We start from the raw sequence: 21,359 nt of genomic DNA, 5'->3' as shown, positions 1-21,359 counted from the left end.
CCAGAAAGGTCACTGTGGAACCCTCACTACCTGCCTGCCAAGCATCTGGCTTCAGATCAGTAACCATCATTTTTGTCTGTTTCTCAGAAGTGACAGGCCTGGTGTGGGGCTGAGCCAGACAGCAGGGTTTCCTTCCAGAATCCACTTCCTTATGGCATCTGGAAGGTCTGACGGACACAGCTCAGGTCAAGTCCTCGTCAGGTAGATTCTGAGGTTGGAAGAGGCTGGATCCCTGACGGGTGGCCCCTCACTCAGGCCATGCTACTGCTCAGTGCACAGCGAAGTCTTGCACATTCTCCTTCAGAGTCCAGCAGGCGTCTGCCTGTGTCCGTTTCTCCACCACTGCTCCTGCTGCAGCTCGGTCTGCGGCTCCCGCTGCTCGCAGGCCTACAGCTGGTGCTGGGCCTTGTCCCGGAGGTCAAGTGCGGCCTCAGCTCGCTGCTTCCAGAGCAGGGCGCTGCGCAGCTGGCAGCTTGTACTGGATGTAGGCTCTGGCAGATGGTGGCGTATAGGCCAAGAGTGTGAGTTCCAGAGGGAATGGCTGCCGGTGTGGCCCCTGCTCGGCTGCAGCCCGCTTCATCTTCCTGGCACCCAGGGGCTCCAGGAGGTCTGAGAAGGCACTGCTGAGGCCAGGCTCCAGGCTACCCGGGGTGGGGGACAGGCAAGGCGGAGGTGCTGGGGCCTCTTGCACAGGTAGGCAGGTGACGCTAGGAGATAGAGGTGGGGAAGATGGAGCTGTGGGCCCTTAAGGGCCCTCAGAGCGGCACTTCCTGCCTCACCGGAGCCAGCTGAGTCCCGCAGGGCCAGGTGGGTAACTGAGCCCCTTGGTCCTGCTTGTTTGGCACAACCTAGAGAAAGAAAAATACTGCAGGAATTCCCTCCGTCAGGATTCCCATCAGTGCAAGCAGTTCTCCTCAAAGTGATCAGAGCAGAAGTTGATGTACTCGGATTCGGGGTCCCACAGGTGCTGGACCCTGGAGTCCAGCCGCTGGGAGTTCGCCAGCTGCAAGCCTTACCTTGGGTTGTCCTTCTGGGCAAACCTGTGGAAGAAGAAGTGGTGGCTGTGCGTCTGGCGTGTGTCCCACGTTTAGCCTGAATGGAGCAGTGATGGGGCGTGGCTTCACCGTAGCTCCCGGGAAGTGTCACAGGGGTGTGTCCTATATTTATTTTGTAGGGAGTTAGCCGTTCAGCTCATCTTAATTATAATATTTTTTCAGATCATTCTTTTGTGTTTTCTAAAAAGATTTCTGTATTGTATCTGTACCTTTTATATAGCTCATGACTTATTGAGTCAGAATTTCCTAAGCTATTACACATAGAAACAACAAAAGCAAGATTTCTGGTTAGTTTCTGGTTTTAGTTCCTGATTTTTAATATAAAGTTTATGGCCAAAAGCAAGATAATACTGTAAATGTTTTAAATCATATAGGATGCACCGCTTTCTTTTTCTTTGAAGGTTTAAATATTTGTCTTAATTTTTTTAAATGTCCTCTCAGCATCTAAAGAGGTAACTAAGCATTTTTTTCCTTAGCTGGCTTATGGATGTGAAGTTTTATGTTATCATATACAATGAAATTTCCAGATGTTCATCCATCACCACATTCCTAGAATGAATACCACTTGGTTTGGTGGACTGTTTACTATATTTTCTTTTACCTTTCTCCTTTGTTGGTGAGTGTGTTCTTGTATTTTAATACAGCAAAATTATTAGTATTACTTGCGCCAGAACCTATACAGCAAATAGATACTTACAGTCAAATCATAGGCAAAAGTGGAATATTTGAGGGCAAATTAATGATGCTGACTTTTCCAAAAACCTCTATCACAACAGAAAAACCAAAACCATCCTTAGGGGTGAAAAATAACAGAGAATGCCTTTGGGCTAAAATCACTATCTTTGGCCATAACTATTCTTGTAAAAAGCAGTTATTTTAATGGCATCATCTTGAAACATGAAGCAACATCATATTGGTTATTTTATATAATAAAGGTAATATATACATAAAATTAGATGAAACAGAATGAATACCATAGACAGAAGGAAGCCTGTATTCCAACTGTAAATGCTAAGATGGTTAATATGATTAATTGTAACATTTTCTCTAACTCCAAGAAGAGGAGGAAATGGTATACCATGTTGCTTTCAGAACATATAATAGTATCTGGTACATAGATGATGCTCAGTAAAGGTCCGTCTAGTCAAGGCTATGGTTTTTCCAGTGGTCATGTATGGATGTGAGAGTTGGACTGTGAAGAAGGCTGAGAGCCGAAGAATTGATGCTTTGAACTGTGGTGTTGGAGAAGACTCTTGAGAGTCCCTTGGACTGCAAGGAGATCCAACCAGTCCGTCCTAAAGGAGATCAGTCCTGGGTGTTCATTGGAAGGACTGATGCTGAAGCTGAAACTCCAATGCTTTGGCTACCTCATGTGAAGGGTTGACTCATTGGAAAAGACCCTGATATTGGGAGGGATTGGGGGCAGGAGGAGAAGGGGATGACAGAGGATGAGATGGCTGGATGGCATCACCGACTCAATGGACATGAGTCTGTGTAAACTCTGGGAGTTGGTGATGGACAGGGAAGCTTGGTGTGCTGCGATTCATGGGGTTGCAAAGAGTCGAACACGACTGAGCGACTGAACTGAACTGAACTGAAAGGTTCACTAATCTATTTATCTAATTCCTAAAAAATTGAAGTTTAGTTGATCTATTATTGTGTTAGTTTCAGGTGTACAGTATAGTGGTCCAGTATTTTTGCAGATTACATTCCATTATAGGTTATTATAAGATAATAGGTATAATATAATGCTATATTCTAAATTCTTGTTGCTTATCTATTTTATATATAGTAATTTATGTCTATTAATCCCATACCCTTGATTTGTCCCTCCCCTCTTCCCTCTCCACTTTGGTAACCACAAGTTTACTTTCTATGTCTGTGAGTTTGTTTCTGTCTTGTGTGTGTGTTCAGTCTCTCAGTTATGTCCAACTCTTAGCAACCCTCTGGACTGTACCCTCCAGGCTCCTCTGTCCATGGGATTTTTCAGGTAAGAATACTGGAATGGGTTCCCATTTCCTCCTCCAGGGGATCTTCTCGACCTAGGGATCAAATATGTGTCTCCTGCGTCTCCTTCATTGCAGGTGAATTCTTTATTGCTATCAGGGAAGCCCTCTATCTTATATATATGTTCATTTGTATTTTTTTTATATATTCCACATATAAGTGATATTATATAGTATTTGTAGGGCTTCCCTGGTGGCTCAAATGGTAAAGAATCTGCCTGAAATGTGGGAGACCTGGGTAAAGAATCCATCTGCAGGATATATAAGAGACACGGGTTCAGTCCCTAAGATCCCCTGGAGAAGGGCATGGCAACCCACTCCAGTACTCTTGCCTGGAGAATCCCCATGGACAGAGAAGCCTGGCGTGCTTCTGGGGTCACAAAAGAGTTGGACATGACTGGGCAACTAAGCACACATATTATTTGTATTTCTCTGTGTGACTTGTTTCACTAAGCATAATATTCTCATTGGTTTTAATTGAATAGGAAAGAAGATTTTGTTGGCACTAATTTTCAAAATTTAATTGTTTGAAAAAATTTATGGATCTTAATTTAAAATTTAATTTAAAAAATAGGAAATAAGAAAAAAGTCTCCCATTTCCCCTGCTCATTATTCTTCAACAAAGTGCTGAGTTATTACTTTCTTGTATATCCTTCCAAAGATTTTATATACATATATTTGAGTAAATGTAGGTATGTATGTGTAGAAATATATGATACACATATATTCATACACATATACACTCCCCCACTCCTTATTTTATAGACAAATGGCAGCATAATGGACATACACATCTGCCTCTTGCTCTTTCACCTCATACTGAATCTTGGAAATCTTTTCAAACTGACATATAAAGAGTTTCCCCATTCAGTTTTATGGTAGGACAGTATTCCAATGTAAAATTGTGCCATTTGTTTTTATTATTCAGTTGCTAAGTCGTGTCCGACTCTTTGCGACCCCATGGACTATAGCCTGCCAGGCTCTTCTGTCCATGGAACTTCCCAGGCAAGAATACTGGAGTAGGTTGCCATTTCTTTCTCTAAGGGATCTTCCTGTCCCAGGGATTGAACCCACATCTATGTCTCCTGCATTGGCAGCCAGATTCTTTATTACTGAGCCATCAGGGAAGCCCAAGGTTGTACCATAGTGTATTTAATTTGTCTCCTATTGATGACCATTTAGGCAGTTTCCAGTCTTTGGAATTATGAAAAATGTTGCATTGACTAACCTCATATGCAAGTTACTTCCCATTTGCAGGAGCAGTTAATTGTATAGGACAAATCCCTATAAGTGGAAGTAGATATGTGTCTTTTCATTACACTTCTGTTTTATTTTTTTCCCTAGTTGCTATATCATTACCATTACTATTACTTCTGCTGCTGTTGCTGCTGCTACTACTACTACACAGGAGATATGTAATCAGTTTGTATAGTTCTGAAAGAAAATTTCTGATGGTGTTTTTATTAAAATATTTTGACTAAGGGATAACACATATTTATGATACTGAGTTTCCTATGTAACAACATAGCATACCTCTCACCTGAAACTATCACAATATTGGTAATTGACTATATCCCAATACAAAATAAAAAGTTAAAGAAAAAAGAACAAAGCATGCCTCTTTACTTTTCAGGTCCATTTTTGTGTTCCTCCATAAGATTTTAAAGATTTCTTAATCAAGGGCATGCACATTTCTTAATGCAGATTGTTTATACATGTAGATACTTTATGTATTTGTTGGCACTCTAAATTGGTTCCTCTTGACCATTTCCACTGATTATTATTATATAAAATCTACCAATTTCTGAACACAAATTTGATACCCTACCAATACACTGAATTCTTTTAATTGTTAAGAGCGTTTTAGTTGATTCTCTTGGATTTCCAGGTATGTTATTGTGTTATTTGCACAATAGGGTAATCTTATTTCCTCCTTTTTAAACTCTGTTGCTAATTTTACCTTTTTATTAATTGCTTTGTCTATAATCTCTATAAAAATTTAAAATAATTGCATTACAGTAGAATGTCTTGTATAATTCCTGACTTTAATGAAAATGCTCCTAGAATTTCTCTAGTAAGCATTTTACTGGATATTTTTTTGGGGGCGGTACATTTTATAATGTTAAGAAATTATCAATCTATTCCTATTGTATTGAATTTATATTTTAATCAGAATGGATAGTGAATATCATTAAGTACCTTTTTAGAATTTATAGATATATCAAATTATTTTTGCCCTTAGATCTGTTAATATGACAGATTATAGAAACAAATATCTTAATGTCAGTTATCTTCGCATTCCTGGAATATATCCCATTGGATTCTGGGAAATTAATTTTTTAATGTGCTACTGGGTTTGATTTATTAATATTTTATTAAAAATTTCACATCAATATTTGAACGATTGGTCTTTATCTTTGTGAAGTTTCATAACAACTTTATGACAATTTCGTAAAAAGATTTTGCTTATTTATAACCTTACTTAATTTGTTTTTACTTTCATGTATTATGGCCCAAGAGAAATGAATTAAAATTTCCTACAACTAATGTATCTTATCTGTTTTTTTTGCTGGTGTCTCCTAAAACTTTTGTTTTATGAATATTGTTGCTACAAAATTAGATATGTAGATATTCTTAATCTTTATCACTTGTGAATCAAATCCTTTGTAGTAAAATTGGCTTTCTTATCTCATTTAATGTTTTTGGAATACATGTTTCCTTCAGTTCAGTTCAGTCGCTCAGTCGTGTCCAACTCTTTGCGACTCCATGAATCGCAGCACACCAGGCCTCCCTGTTCATCACCAACTCCCGGAGTTCACTCAGACTCACGTCCATCTAGTCAGTGATGCCATCCAGCCATCTCATCCTCTGTCGTCCCCTTCTCCTCCTGCCCCCAATCCCTCCCAGTATCAGGGTCTTTTCCAATGAGTCAACTCTTTGCATGAGGTGGCCAAAGTATTGGAGTTTCAGCTTTAGCACCATTCCTTCCAAAGAAATCCCAGGGCTGATCTCCTTCAGAATGGACTGGTTGGGTCTCCTTGCAGTCCAAAGGACTCTCAAGAGTCTTCTCCAACACCACAGTTCAAAAGCATCAATTCTTCGGTGCTCAGCCTTCTTCACAGTCCAACTCTCACATCTATACATGACCACAGGAAAAACCATAGCCTTGACTAGACGGACCTTTGTTGGCAAAGTAATGTCTCTGCTTTTGAATATGCTGTCTAGGTTAGTCATAGCTTTTCTTCCAAGTAGCAAGCCTCTTAATTTCATGGCTGCAGTCACCATCTGCAGTTGGCTGATATAAATATCATGCTTTCTGTTTCTTTTGATTTGTATTTGCTTAGCATCATTTGCTTATTTTATTTTTATTTAAAAAAATTTTTTTACAGACTTTCACATTGATTTATATCAACTGAACAGCTGTTAACTTTGGTAAAACAATTTAGTAGTCATTATTCAGTGCTTCTTAATAGCTGAATATATGCCTGGCATATAGGTTATACAAAAATAAGAAGGTAGTACTTGATCATCATATGATTCCAAATCATTCTATCATAAACAACCATTTAAACCTGGGGGGGATACATGTAGAGTTCAGATATACTCATTTGAGAAGAGAGGGCCTTGCTTTAGCAAATATGTGGACAAACTGCTTCTCAGAATTTTCAGCAAAGAGGATTAATTTTGACTAGGTGTTGATTTTCTATCTGAAAGTGTCATTTCATGTGCTTTATTTGGTAATTTGTCATGGTGCAAAAAGATAACCTCACATTAGATTTGAATATGTGGTATGGTTTTGCTGTAAACATCAAAAGGATTTGCTTTAATTTGAATTACTAACATATATTTTACTTAACCAAGTAAATTATTGTCTATCAACTTTTTAGTTTCATATTTTCTAAATCATTTTATTACATATATGTTTCTCATTTACTAGATTTTGCCATGTAATCCCATCTAAAAATCTTTTTCTTATAACAGTCAAGTTTGACCATTTAGATGAAATGGTAGGATAGATACATTTGGTTTGAATATGTCATATATTATTTTATAGTACGATTTTGTTTTTTCTTAACTTTTGGAGTTCAGTTATTTTGCCAGAAAGTGGCACATCTTGGCAAGGCCAGAAGGCACAAATAAGCTGTGTGAACAGGTGGCCCAGACTCCTATGTCATCTACTACTATAGAAATGACCTTACCCCCAGGACACACCGACAGTCCTATGGGAGGTTCCCTTATGATCTGCCAGAAGAGTAGGAAAATATCTGAACTTGGATTACTGATGGATTGGCTCAGTATGTGGATACAAGTCAAAATTTGACTGCTGTTAAGAGTATAGACCTACTTAGATGTGGCCCTTGAAAGAAAACAGTAAGAGAAAATTCTCCCAGTGGACACAGTTTCAGGCTGTGTACTTGGTCATTAACTTTATATGGGAAAAGGAATGTATAGGTAAGAGCTAAGAATCATAAGTGGTGGGAGATGTCTTGGCTGAATGGCCAAGGACCTGGAAGAAGGAAGATTGGGAGATCAGAGATAAGGAACACTGAGTTAGAAACATGTAGTTTGATACATAGGATTTGGCACAAAGTATAGATATATTTTTTATCCCATGTTAATGCCCATGAGAGCATTAACCACCAAAGAGGCACTAAAAACAAGCATATAGAATGGCTTAACCAGATGACATCAGTTTTATCATAGCCACTACAGTGTGCTCCCAGAGAAGGCAATGGCAACCCACTCTAGTACTCTTGCCTGGCAAATCCCATGGACGGAGGAGCTTGGTAGGCTGCAGTCCATGGGGTCGCTAGGAGTCGGACATGACTGAGCTACTTCACTTTAATGCATTGGAGAAGGAAATGGCAACCCACTCCAGTGTTCTTGCCTGGAGAATCCCAGGGACGGGGGAGCCTGGTGGGCTGCTGTCTCTGGGGTCTCACAGAGTCGGACATGACTGAAGAGACTTAGCAGCAGCACAGTGTGCTCCAATGGCTGCATGAATGGAGTAGCTTTGCTGTGAGGGATATAAACTACCACCACCCAAAAGCATAAGATCCTATTCCCCAAGGTTGGTCTTCCCCAAGGTTGGTCTTGTTATTATTGTCATTGCCTAAGTGTGCAATCTGCTAGCAACATAGGTCAATGCTTAGTGCCCAAAATGGCACTATCCCTCGAGGAAGCCAATCAGTGATTTGGTGGCAATTTTTTTTTTTAACCTCAGATCTTTCCACTCTGAAAAAGACATCAATTTGGGGTAGGATATGGTGGGAGGGAAGAGGGAGGTTCAAGGGGGATCAGACATACATATACCTATGACTGATTCATGTTGATATATGGTAGAAGCCAACACAATAAAGCAATTATCCTCCAACTAAAAATAAATTTTAAAAGATGTCAATTTGTATCATGTAGAATTTACATGTAATCAGGGTTTGAGTTTGTCTTTCCTGCCCACAGATCTTAAGCCTCAATCACTGTTTAGGGGATCACAGAGTATGTGATCTGCTGACACAGGAGCCCATGAACATTATGTCTGACCAAAGAACCACTTTACAGCAAGGAGCTCCAGCAGTAGGCACATGATCATGAAATTCACTTGTTCTTTTGCATATCATAACCTCTCCTCCTCTACTCTGAAACTGCTGGATTGATAGATCTATAGAACAAGCTTTTGAAGGAGCAATTCAGCCAAATACTCTATAAGGATGGGGCACAATTCCCCAACAAGTTATATATATATATATATATATATATATATATATATATATATATATATATATACATACATTGAGTATATACATACTCAAATGATGACTGTGGCATGGTGATGAATTCACTATAGGCAGAAGACACAGGGCTTCCCAGGTGGCACTAGTGGTAAAGAACCCATCTGCCAATGTAGGATACATAAGAGGTATGGATTCAATCCCTGGGTTGAGAAGATTCCCCTGGAGGAGAAGATGGCAACACACTCAAGTATTCTTGGCTGGAGAATCCCATGGACAGAGGCGCCTCACCAGCCCCAGCCCCTGGGGTTGCACAGAGTCGGACACGGCTGGAGTGACATAGCATGAACACACACGTGCAGAATACACAAGCCTGGGAACCCAGTCACTCCAGGCTTCCATGACAAGAGACCAGCAGAAAGCAAAAGGAGTCACCATCCTGGCAAAGGTAATTGACTACTGCATTAGGAGGAAGTTGGGTGGCTGCTACACGATGGGGGCATCTTTAGGCACTGCCTTGACCAATTTTCATGTAAATGGACAATGGAGAAGTCACAACCTGAGAAGGGCATGGACACCAGGGTCTCAGATCCCTCAGGAAGAAGCATCTGAGCCACCCAACGAAGAAGCAGCTTAAATCAGCAGAGGTGCTAGCTGAAGGTGAGGAAAATCTAGAATAGGTGATAGAGGAGGAAGACCATATTAATTTTCCTGTTGCTGCTGTAATAAATTATCACATACTTAGAAGCTCAAGAATTTGTGTTGACTAATTTTCTTACAGTTCTGGAGGTAAAAAAGTTGCAAATGTGTCTCACTGGGCTAAAGCAGTGATAGTTCCCTTGGAGGCTCTAAGGAGAAAATCCCCTTTTCTTTCTTCTACAGGTTATCTGAATTCCTTGACTCATGGCCTTCATGAGCCTCTGTCTTCAAAGTACATCACTCCAAACTCTGCTTGCATGATTCTATCTCCTTCTTCTGTCTCTTTCTTGCTTCCCTATATGTATTACATCCTAGAATGCATCTTCCCTAAAATGTATTACATCTGAAAAATCTCTTTTGCCATATAAGATAAAATTCACAGGTTCTGGGGTTTAGAATGTGGACATCTTTGTGCTCTGCTGTGCTCAGTCATGTCTGACTCTTTGTGGCCCCTTGGACTGTAGCCTGCCAGGCTCCTCTGTCCAGTGAAATTCTCCAGGCAAGAATACTGGAGTGGGTTGCCATTTCCTCCTCCAGGAGATCTTCCTGCCTCAGGGATTGAATCCGAGTCTTCTGCATTGGCAGGTGGATTCTTTACTATGGGCACCATCTGGAAAGCCCAGAAAAACCATTATTCAGCCAGTGCTGAGATGATGAGTACCAACTGCAGCCTTGATACACACTGGAGTGGTAGCGATCAGTCAGCATCTCCGAAAAGCAATATCCACATGGGATGAAACTATTACATAAAGCAAATGAATTCAAATGGTGCCAGGGTAGACTGTATTGAAGATTATGCTACATTGTCCAAATCTCCTGCTAGGACAAAGACATTCATTTTCCCAGCTGCTGGCTCATAGCCAGGTCTGTCTGCCAAAACTGTCCTTGGACAAAGGAAATGGGCTCAGCCAAGATTTTGTTTTTCCCTTGGAACAGTCATTTAAAATCAGGTCCCTGGGACTCCGTTACAACAGAATTTATATAGATGACATTGAGAAACACAGCAAACCATGCCTAAACCATCATTTAACAATAAATAGCAAAGAGAATTTCACTTGGATGAAACAAGCCTCAGTAAAAGTTAAAGGTGCAATTTACTGAAAGTATATGGCATATGTATGTGTCTGGGTTCATGAACACAAAGATCTAATCATTTCTATGCTAAAAGAGTGCTGGAGTATTAAGGAATTCTGAAAAAGGTGCCTTGGAATGAGGCTGGGATGTGCAGAATAGTGTCAGGAGATTGTTGAGCTGAAGGCATATATTCTAACATTTCTAACAAGCAAAGTTAAACAGCCATTATAAGGATAAATTGCTTCACAGTGGTTATAAATTCAGCTGATATGTTAATATAAGAAAAATTTATTCCCTAAAAAGGAAATTTCCTCCAATAAAAGGGAAAACCTGAATTAGTGGTCAACTGCTTCCTTTAGCAGATACTAAAAAAGACAAAAAAAATTTTTTTTAAGAAAAACCCTTTTTAATTCTTTCAATGATGTAATTGAATAGTTTAAATTTTTTGGTGATGAATTGGCTTTGAAATTAGGTTTTCCTGATTCACATTCCAGGAAACACAGTTTTCCTATGAAATATATGTGTGTACATATGTATGTGTTTATGTTTGAGTTCAACATTCAGTGAGTACCCATGCATATTAAAATGAATATCTTTCAAGGACCATAACTATTTAATAACAAACTCATCAAGCTGAGTTTAGAGATTCATTCTCCCAGTGACCTGGTCATTGTCAATTTTAAAGTAATTTATCCGAAAGTGGTAGGTATGTCAAATGGAGGAAAAGACAATGAAAAAGCCACGCAGTGCGCTGCTCCAGGTCTGCTTATCAGAATGGATCACTCCCATTCGGCACAGACACCACACCCCCACATCAGCATCCATTAACCTTCTAGTCACCCTTCTCTGTGCTGTAAGCAGTCTTCAAGGAATGGCCCACTGGCAAAAGGGAAGGTGGAACATTGGAAATAAAATGGTCAGTGATGGGAAGAGTGGATTTGGCGTGGAAGTAGAGGTTTGAGTGAGAAGAAGGAAGGCATCTTATGGCAGAAGATGGGCCCTCCTTTAGAGAAGTATAAATAGTGGTTAAGAGCATGAGCTCTTGGGTGACTGCCCAGTTCAAAGCTATGTTCTGCTTTTATCAGCTCTGCATGTGTGCAGGCTAAGTCTTGGGCAATCACTTATCTCTGTGTAACTCAGTTGCCTAATCCTTAAAATTGGAATATTATTAATATTTATCTCCTATGACTGTTGTGGGGATTAAATGAGCTAACATACAAGAAAAGGATTTACAATAATACCTGACACATACTAAGAGTAGATAACGGTTAGCTATTACTATTTTTATTACTTCTCTTAAGGATACCAGAACCTTGAATTTATATATATAACAGTCTTGGGTTTATAACTTGCAGAGAGTTATAAATGTTTCCTTCTATGGTTACACTATTTATACATTTTTCTACAACCACTAAATAATAGCACGAAAAAAGACCACATAGTTACTCCCCTCTCATAGTCACATTCTACATCGGCATCATACTAATAATCCTTTATATTTGCATCACTCTTTCCACTTTTAAAAAACCACACCTATACACAACCTTATTTGTTTTATCATTCCAAGAATCTCCAAAGTCAATACACTAACAATAACAACAACAAAACCAAATGCTGTCCCAGATATGATAATACCACTGGGGCTCCCAGCAGAATCAAACATAAAATTACTTTGAGGGGTGAAACACTCAACCCTCAAGCCACTGAGTATTCACACAAGTAAAATCTTTATTTAAATGCAAGTGAAAAACCAAAAATAATAAAACACTCAAAGAAATAAGCCATTATAAGCATATCAACAGATGAAATTTAGAGCAAAAATTCAAAAATTTCAGGTAATAAAATTATTGATCTCAAGTTATGCAATTATATGTTCAGAATGATTCAATGTATAAAGAAAAATTATTTTTATGGGAGAAGACAAAGTCACTTTAAAAAGGACCTGAAAGATGCCAAAAAAGAACCAAACAAAACTTAGAATGGAAACCAAATGAAATTTGGATGTAAGCTAAATTCCAACTCAAAAAGACTGAATGGATTGGAATTTAGAACCAAGGAAACAAACCAAACAAACAAACAATGTATATTCTGTAGAAATGGAAAATACAAAAGATCGAGAGACATAGAATTACAAAACTTTTTTTTTTTCCTGTGATGAGAACCTTTAAGATCCACTCTCTTAGCAATTTTCAAATATGCAATATAGTACTATTAACTATCATCATAAGGGAAAAAATTTGTAACTTTGATGGTGATGGATGGTGACCTATTGTGGTGACCATTTTGAAATATATACAAATATCAAATCATCATGTTCTACACCTGAAAATAACATAATGTTAATGGCAACCCACTCCAGGATTCTTGCCTGGAGAATCCCATGGACAGAGGAGTCTGGCGGACTACAGTCCATGGGATCACAAGAGTCAGACACAACTTAGTGACTAAACAGCTACCACCACCACATGTCAGCTATATCACAATTAAAAAGAAAGAGAGAGATGGAGGATAGAATAGTGTATTGTTGGGGGCCAGAGTGAGGTACTCCGCCCGTGACAAAGGTCATGAGGAAGGAGGCTCGACATACGCAAAGGCGGGATCGAGCCTCAGGAGTCCCCCTGGAACTCCCCGAGCATCTACCCCCATAACCAGAGCCTGCCTACTTTACTACTTTGTGCTTTCACCTACATCTCTGACTTTACGGGGGGCTGTCCCCCACCACCTCTTTCGGAGAAGGAGTTAACCTAGAGCTCCAGTCAATAAAAACTCCTGGGCGTGACAAGAGTGTTTTAACCTACAAACTCCTCTGAAGGTTCTCTAGCCTGCCTGACAGGCTCGTCCGGCCACATGTGATTGCTCACAGTCTCCCAACCGTGAGAGGCACGAGATGCTTTAAACCTTCTAAAAACAGGTTCCTTAGAAAAGTTAGAAAACTATTAGTATAAGTATAATGGGCTGATTAGAAATTGTATTGGCAAAGGGTTTTTCATTTGTTGAGCCAATGTTTGTTGCTAAGTCTCCACATCCCCTGCCCTTATACACATTAATGAATATATAAAAGAAATAAGTATTAACCTTTGATATTAATCACGTTAGACCTTAGGCTAAGTAAATTCTTTCCTTAACTAAAACCCACTACACCCTCACCCTATAGGAACGTAACTTTATTTGGGTGGTGTCTGTTTTGAGAATAATCAGCCCTGGAGAAATAAGTGTCCTGGTTGACTGCTGTCATAAGGAGAGGGTCGTAAATTGTCAGCAGGCCCCCCTGGCCAGAAGATGATGTAACACCCCTAAGACCTCTGTATACATTTGTATGAAGCACCTGACTTTGATAAAAGTCAGGACTGCTGACCCCGCGTGACTTTTGCATAACATCTCAGTGTATAAAAGTAGACCATGGAAAATAAAGAATTGGGATCAGTTTCTCGAAATACTGGTCTCCCCATGTCGCTCTCTCTCTCACTCTGGTTGAGTCTCCATCTGGAGCACGGAACCGGCCATGCTTACTAATTATGCCTGGGCTTCTAAGATCCGACTGGGGAGGCCTCAGTGTCTCCTCTCCTTCGGGAGAACGGAAGGACGCCTGCGGCCTATGTAAGTGGTGCAAACTTCTTGTCTTGAAGTTTTATTGGTCTCCCGCGTAAACCAAGCTACTCAGCCTCATTTCTCCACTGAATTCTCCTACTGAGCTATCCTCATTCTATTACTCTTTATATCCTTAATTAACATTTAATTAAGCAATTGTTTCCTGATCTTCGCCTACGCCGTCTCTCCTTCGAATACCCTGGATCAGCCGGGGCTGGACCCCGGCAGTGTATAAAGGATTATGAGGGCAATATTTGTTGTCTGCTTTATTTGCCATTATATTCCCAACATCTAAATATTGCTGGAAGATAATAAGTACTCAAAATATATTTGTGGGATGCATAAATAGGTAATTAAATGAGATTTCCAGAAGGAGAGATTAAATGGAAAAGGTAATATTTGATATAATATTTTAAAACTTTCAAAATTTGATAAAAGGCATAAAACTCAAAGTCACAAAATGATTAAGTAGAAATAAACAAATAAAACCACATTTAGACTCATAATAGTAAAAACCTATAACATCAAAGACACAAGGAAAATATTAAAATAGAAAAAAGTAGACTATGCATAAAGGAATGACAATTAAATTGAAAGCAGATTTCCCAACAGCAGTAGTAGAGATTACCAAGGAATAAAAAGCTGCCCATCTAGAAATGTATATCCAGAAAATTATTCAAAATTAAAGGCAAAATGAAGACAAAAAGTCTAGAAAACAGAAAAACATTGAGAAAATTTGTTACTAACAGACCTTCACTGAGGGGACTTCAAAATGTATACTTCAGAAAGTAGGAATTTGGATTCAGAGTCAAAAAGAAGAAAATAATTTTTTTAAAAGGAATGGTGAGAAAAGAAACAAGGAAACATTCAGTTCAGTTCAGTTCAGTCGCTCAGTCGTGTCTGACTCTTTACGACCCCATGAACTGCAGTACTCCAGGCCTCCCTGTCCATCACCAACTCCCGGAGTTCACTCAAACTCACATCCATCGAGTCGGTGATGCCATCCAGCCATCTCATCCTCTGTCGTCCCCTTCTTCTCCTGCCCCCAATCCCTCCCAGCATCAGTCTTTTCCAGTGAGTCAACTCTTTGCATGAAGTGGCCAAAGTACTGGAGTTTCAGCTTTAGCATCATTCCTTCCAAAGAACATTAGGTACTCAAAATAAGCTTTGGCTGAATTAAAAAAAAAAAAAAATCAGTAATTTTAAAGAATAGTTTTGAGGGCATTAAACAAGGTAGCATAAAAGTGCTGCTTAAGAATATGTAAGATGGACACGAAAGTGTTCCAAGTTCCTTGTGATAATAGGAAAATAGAGCTATTGCATAACTTTAGAGAAATTCATTGTAATTTATCAAATGTAAAAAAAGTGTCAATTATAAGACCTACCATTATGAAGAAAGAGAAAAATTTGCCATTTAGTTTTGAATTATATCATGCCTTAAAGAAAATCTTAGCATGACGTGAATTCATTTCTTTGCAATTTCTTTCAGACTAGCACTTTCATACTTTTGGGCTTCCTCCATGGCTCAGTGGGTAAAGAATCCACCTGCGATGCAGGAGACACAGGAGACTCTGGCTCAGGAAGATGCCCTTGAGGAGGAAATGACAACCCATTGCAGTATTCTTGCCTGGGAAATCCCATGGACAGAGGAGCCTGGTAGTCTACAGAGTCAGACACGACTGAGCAGCAACTAAAACAAAACAAGCTATTAGAAGAGTTCCTGGAACAAAGCAAGTGCTACTTAAGCATTAGCTATTATTATGTACACAAATAAGCCATAAACCATGCTACAAAGCAAATCAACCATTTCCAAACAATTGGTATCATGCAGTTCACATTCTTTGACTACAGTGCGGTTAAATTTTAACTCAACAACAGAAGATTACAAATATTCTCTGAGGAATTAAAGCACAAACTTCTAATTTATGTGACAAAGAGGAAATTACAATCAAAATAAAAACTTAGAATTCATAATGAAAATATTATGTCTCAAAAACTTGTAGGATGAAGCTAAGTAGTACTTAACAAGAAATCTGTGGTCTTAAATGCTTATATTAAAAAAAATAAGACAGTAAAAAAAAAAAAAAAATCCTGAAGGGGTTGGGAGAAAAAAGCAGAATACTATCCGAGAAAGAACAAAAAGGAAAATCATAAGCACTAAAAAAGAATTTAGTCAGAAAAAAGATCCTATAGATGATTAATAAACTAAAATCTATTAAAAAAAACTCCAAAAATTTTGATGAAAGACAATAATGAAAAAGAGCAGATACAGATGCAAATACAAAAAATAAGAATAACACAAAAATTTTTATGCCAATAAATTTGAAAACTCAGAGAAGATGTACTATTTTCTAGAAATTATATTTTACCAAAAGTGACTGAAGCACAAATTCTTTAATTTTCTTCAAAGAAATTGAATAAGTACCTTAAAAATCTACCAAAAAAATAAAAACCAACCAACCAAACAAAAAGCTTCATGGTGCCCAGAGGATTTTTATCGCTTTCTAAAGGAAATCAGTCCTGAATACTCATTGGAAGGACTGATACTGAAGCTGAAACTCCAATACTTTGGCCACCTGATCCGAAGAACTGACTCATTGGAAAAGACCCTGGTCCTGGAAAAGATTGAAGGCAGGAGGAGAAGGGGATGACAGAGGATGAGATGGTTGAATGGCATCACCAACTTGATGGACATGAGTTTGAGCAAGCTCCAGGAGTTGGTGATGGACAGGGAAGCCTGGCATGCTGCAGTCCATGGGGCTGGAAAGTGTTGGACACGACTGAGTGATTGAACTGAACTGATGGGATCAAGAAATAGATCATTACCATCTGATAAAATTGTTGTAAATCATAGAAATGTGAGACATTTCCCAACTCATTTGATGAGACTAGTATTTATACCTTGATATCAAAGCCCAGTAAAATTAGTAGAAGAGAGGGTAATATAGGCCAACCTTACCGTTCCAAAAAAGTTTTAGTCCCTCAGTCATGTCTAACTTTGTGAACCCATGGACTGTAGGAATCTGCAGGCTCCTCTGTCCATGGGATTTCCCAGGCAAGAATACTGGAGTGAATTGCCATTCTCTTCTCCAGGGAATCTTCCCAACCTAAGACTCGAACCCAGGTCTCCTGCAATGCAGGCAGATTCTTTACCATCTGAGCCACCCGGGACAAAACTCCTAGGAGTTTATCCTAGGAGTGCAACAATGGTTTTATATTTAAAAATCTATTACTGCAATTCACCACATTTTTTTTTAATTTTTATTTTTTATTTTTTTCTAATTTTATTTTATTTTTAAACTTTACATAATTGTATTAGTTAAAAGGGAAAATAGGATTATCTTAAAAGAGCAGAAGATAAACTTTAAGAATTCTTAGAAAAATAGGAATAAAAGGAAACCTTTTTAATCTGACAAAAGGCATTAGCCAAAAGCCTGGAGCAAACATTATACTTACACTGAAAATTTAGAAAGCTCTTTTTAAAGAAGGAAAAAAGCATATCCACTATCCTCATTCTATTCAGCATTGTTCTCGAGAGCTAGTCAGGATGAGACAGAGAAGTCAAATAAAAGACATAAGAATTGAAAAGGAAGAAATAAAGCCGTCATCATTTTAAGATAATGATTGTATATATAAAAAGTTCCAAAGAATGTGTTTCTCTCTTCTTTAAAAAATCCTTTATTGTACTCCCTATTCTTTTTAATTACCACTCCATTTCCCTACTCCTTTCAGGAGGAAGATGCAGTGTCCACAGTTCGTTTTCTTCAAATCCCCTCCCATTCTGTCTTTAACTCCAACCCAGCTTTCACTCCTCTCTATCCAATGATAATGCATTTATCAAGTCGCAGTGACCTTCACATGCTGCATTAATGGTCAGTTTTCAGTCCCCACCTCATGAGACCTATCGGCAGGGTTTGGCATCACTCTGTCCTTGATAGTGTCTCCACTTGGCTCTCAGGACATCAAGCTCTCCTGACTTTCTTCTTCCTTCTCTGAGCCTTTCTCCCAGTCAACTTTATTTGTCCTGCTTCATCATCTTCTTGATGTTTGAGCACCAGGACTTCTTTTCAAGTCTTTGGACTTGCTTCTTTTCTGTTTACACTGACTCCCTTGGTGATCCTATCTAGTCTCAAGGCTGATGAATTCCAGAATTAAAATGTCCAGCCCAGACTTCTCTCCTCAGCTCCAGATGCATACATCCAACTGTCTACACTTTACTACCACTTGGATGTGTGACAGCTCAGACTTTATGTGTCTGAAGAACCCTTGATACTTTCTACCCCTCCCCCAAATCTGCTCTTCCCAGTCCTCTCTATTTTGCTTAACAACAATTGTGTCATTGTAGTTTTTCAGGCCCCAAATCTTGGAACCCTCCCCACCTGTCTCTTTCTCTCTCTTTTTACATGTCATACCCATATCAGTGAATCTTGTTTGCTCCACTTTCAAAACATATCCAAAATCAGAACACTTCTTATTACCTCTATTATTCCAAGAGTCTCTGTTGTTTCTTACATGCAGATTATTGTGAAGCATGTTAATTGGCCTCCCTGATCCACTTTTGCCTTTTTTACAGACTCTTCTCAAAACAGGAAAAGTGAAGGTAGGTTGTATTACTTCTCTGGTGTCAGAATTCTCCAGCTCTCCACCCAAGTTTCTAAATGATCAGCTGCCTTTCCCTTCTGACCTCATCTATGATTTTCCCACTTTGCTCCCTCTGCTAATAGCACACTGACCTCTTTTCTGTTCCTCAAAAACTCTAGGCTGCCCTCAACTTAAAGACCTTTGACTTTATGGTTCCTTTACCCAAAATGATTTCCTGAAGGTATCCACAGGTAATGCTCCTTCATCTCCTTCAAATTTTGCCTAAATGTTAGCTTCTTAATATGGCCTGTCTTGTCTGCTGAACTTAATAATTTTCAAAACTCTAATCTTATGTTCCCATTCTTTGTTTTATTTTTCTGCATAATTTTCTTATCCTCTTCTTATATACCATATATTTTCCTTATTTATTTAATTTCTGTCTCACCCAATTAAACATATTATGATGGCAGGTTTATTTTTGTCTGTTTTGTTTACTCCTATGTCCCCAGCATAGAAGTCTCTAGTACATAGTAGGTGCCTAATAAATACTTGTTGAATAAATGGAAAAAATTACAGGCAATGAGAGTTGAGGGAGGGAGGAGTTAAGATGGCTGAGGAATAGGACAGGGAGAGCACTTTCTCCCCCACAAATTCATCAAAAGAACATTTAAAAGCAGAGTAAATTCCACAAAACAACTTCTGAATGCCAGCAGAGGACATAAGGCACCCAGAAAAGCAGCCCATTGTCTTCAAAAGGAGGTAGGAAAAAATATAAAAGACAAAAAAAGAGACAAAAAAGGGAGGGACGGAGCTCCGTCCTGGGAAGGGAGTCTTAAAAAGAGAAAAGTTTCCAAACACCAGGAAACACTCTCACTGTCGAGTCTGTGCCGAGCCTTGGAAGCACAGAGGGCAACATAACAGGGAAGAAAAATAAATAAACAATTAAACCCCACAGATTACGAGCCCAATGGTAACTCCCCCAGTGGAGAAGCAGTGCAGACGCCTGCACCCGCCACTAGCAAGCCGGGGCTGGGCAGGGAGCCGCAGGCTGCATCACTTAGAGTAAGGATCTGGCCTGAATGCCCTGAACGCTATCTGAGCGAACTAATTTGGGCTAGCAAACCAGACTGTGGGATAACTACCTCGCGAAAAGCCAGCCCTAACTTAAGACACCTCCAGGCCCGTGCACGGAACAAAGGACTGAACAGAGATAACCGGCTGCACACCATCCCCCTCCGGTGACAGGCAGCCAGAGCCGAAAGGGGGCAATCGCACCCCCAGAGAGACATTATCTACAAAACTGTAAGCAGGCTTCTTTGCTAACTAAGACTTCTTGGGGTTCTGGACAGTCAACATCCGCCTGAGAAGGTGCGCCGGTTGTACACCCAGAAAACCAACTGGCGGACAGGCGATAAGTCGCAGCAACTACACTCGCCAAACACCTCATCACCTGAGCTGCTCGGACCTGGGAAGGGCACAAAACGCAAGGCACAAAACTGCGCCTCTGAGGACTACCCGAGTGCCTGAATCTGAGCGGCTTAGACCTGGGAGGTGCATGCAGCCCAGGGCCGGCCTCAGATGCTTTCCGGCGGAGCAACTTAGAGCCTGAGAAGTATGGGCAGGGAGGGTACACGCACCGTGAGCGGGGGCAGGCCCAGTGTGGCTGAGGCACTGCGAGCACACGCCAGTGTTATCTGTTTGCAGCGTCCCTCCTTCCCCACAGCGTGACTGAACAAGTGAGCTTAAAAAAAAAAGAAGTGTCCACCACCGCCCCCTTTGTGTCAGGGCGGAAATCAGACACTGAAGAGACCAGCAATCAGAAGAAGCTATAACAGAGGGAACCACCTTGGAAGCGACAGGCAATAGATTAAAACCCTGTCGTTAGTACTGACTACATAGGAAGGGGTCTATAGATCTTGAGAAATATAAGTCGGACCAAGGAACTAGCCGAAAATGAACTGACCCCACAATATCCACAACAACACCAGAGAAAGTCCTAGATATATTTTTACTATTTTTATGATCATTCTTTCCTTTTTTTAATTAAAAAAAATTTTTAAGTCCTCTATTACTCCTTTAATTTTCACTTTTATAACCTACTATTACTTCGCAAAAAAAAAGACCCTATTTTTTTTAAAAGTAAACTTCATATATATTTTATAATTTTTGTGACCTTGTTTTTTTTTTTTTCTTTCTTTCTTTTTCTCTTTCTTTTTTCTTCTTTTCTTTAACATTGTATTTTTGAAATTCCAAACTCTACTCTAGATTTTTAATTTTAGCTTTTTGGTATTTGTTATCAATTTTGTACCAATTTTTTAAATAATTTTTGTGATTTTTTTTCCCTCTCTTTCTTTCTCTTCTTTTCTTTGACATTTATTTCTGAAATTCCAAACTCTACTCTAGATTTTTAATTTATGCTTTGTGGTATTTGTTATCAATTTTGTATCTATATTTTTTAAATAATTTTTATGACTTTGTTTTTTTTCTCTTTCTTTTTCATCTTCTTTTCTTTAACATTGTATTTTTTTCTTTTTTTTTAAATTTTATTTTATTTAACTTTACAATATTGTATTGGTTTTGTCATATATCAAAATGAATCTGCCACAGGTTAACATTGTATTTTTGAA

The 21,359-nt window shown here is 39.2% G+C and overlaps 1 protein-coding gene and 1 pseudogene across 5 annotated transcripts in view; both read right to left on the bottom strand.

Annotated features, from left to right (window-relative positions):
- VEPH1 (ventricular zone expressed PH domain containing 1) overlaps positions 1–21,359 on the bottom strand; it is a 277,419-nt gene that overhangs the window by 230,350 nt on the left and 25,710 nt on the right. The gene's annotated exons all lie outside the window — the stretch shown is intronic.
- On the bottom strand, positions 269–17,141 carry LOC109561956 (THAP domain-containing protein 7-like; annotated as a pseudogene).

This window comes from Bos indicus, chromosome 1 (genome assembly GCF_029378745.1).
Source record: "Bos indicus isolate NIAB-ARS_2022 breed Sahiwal x Tharparkar chromosome 1, NIAB-ARS_B.indTharparkar_mat_pri_1.0, whole genome shotgun sequence".
Taxonomy (NCBI): Eukaryota; Metazoa; Chordata; class Mammalia; order Artiodactyla; family Bovidae; genus Bos; species Bos indicus.
The sequence above is the reverse complement of the archived record's forward strand: the minus strand, read 5'-3'. Positions and strand labels throughout refer to the sequence as shown.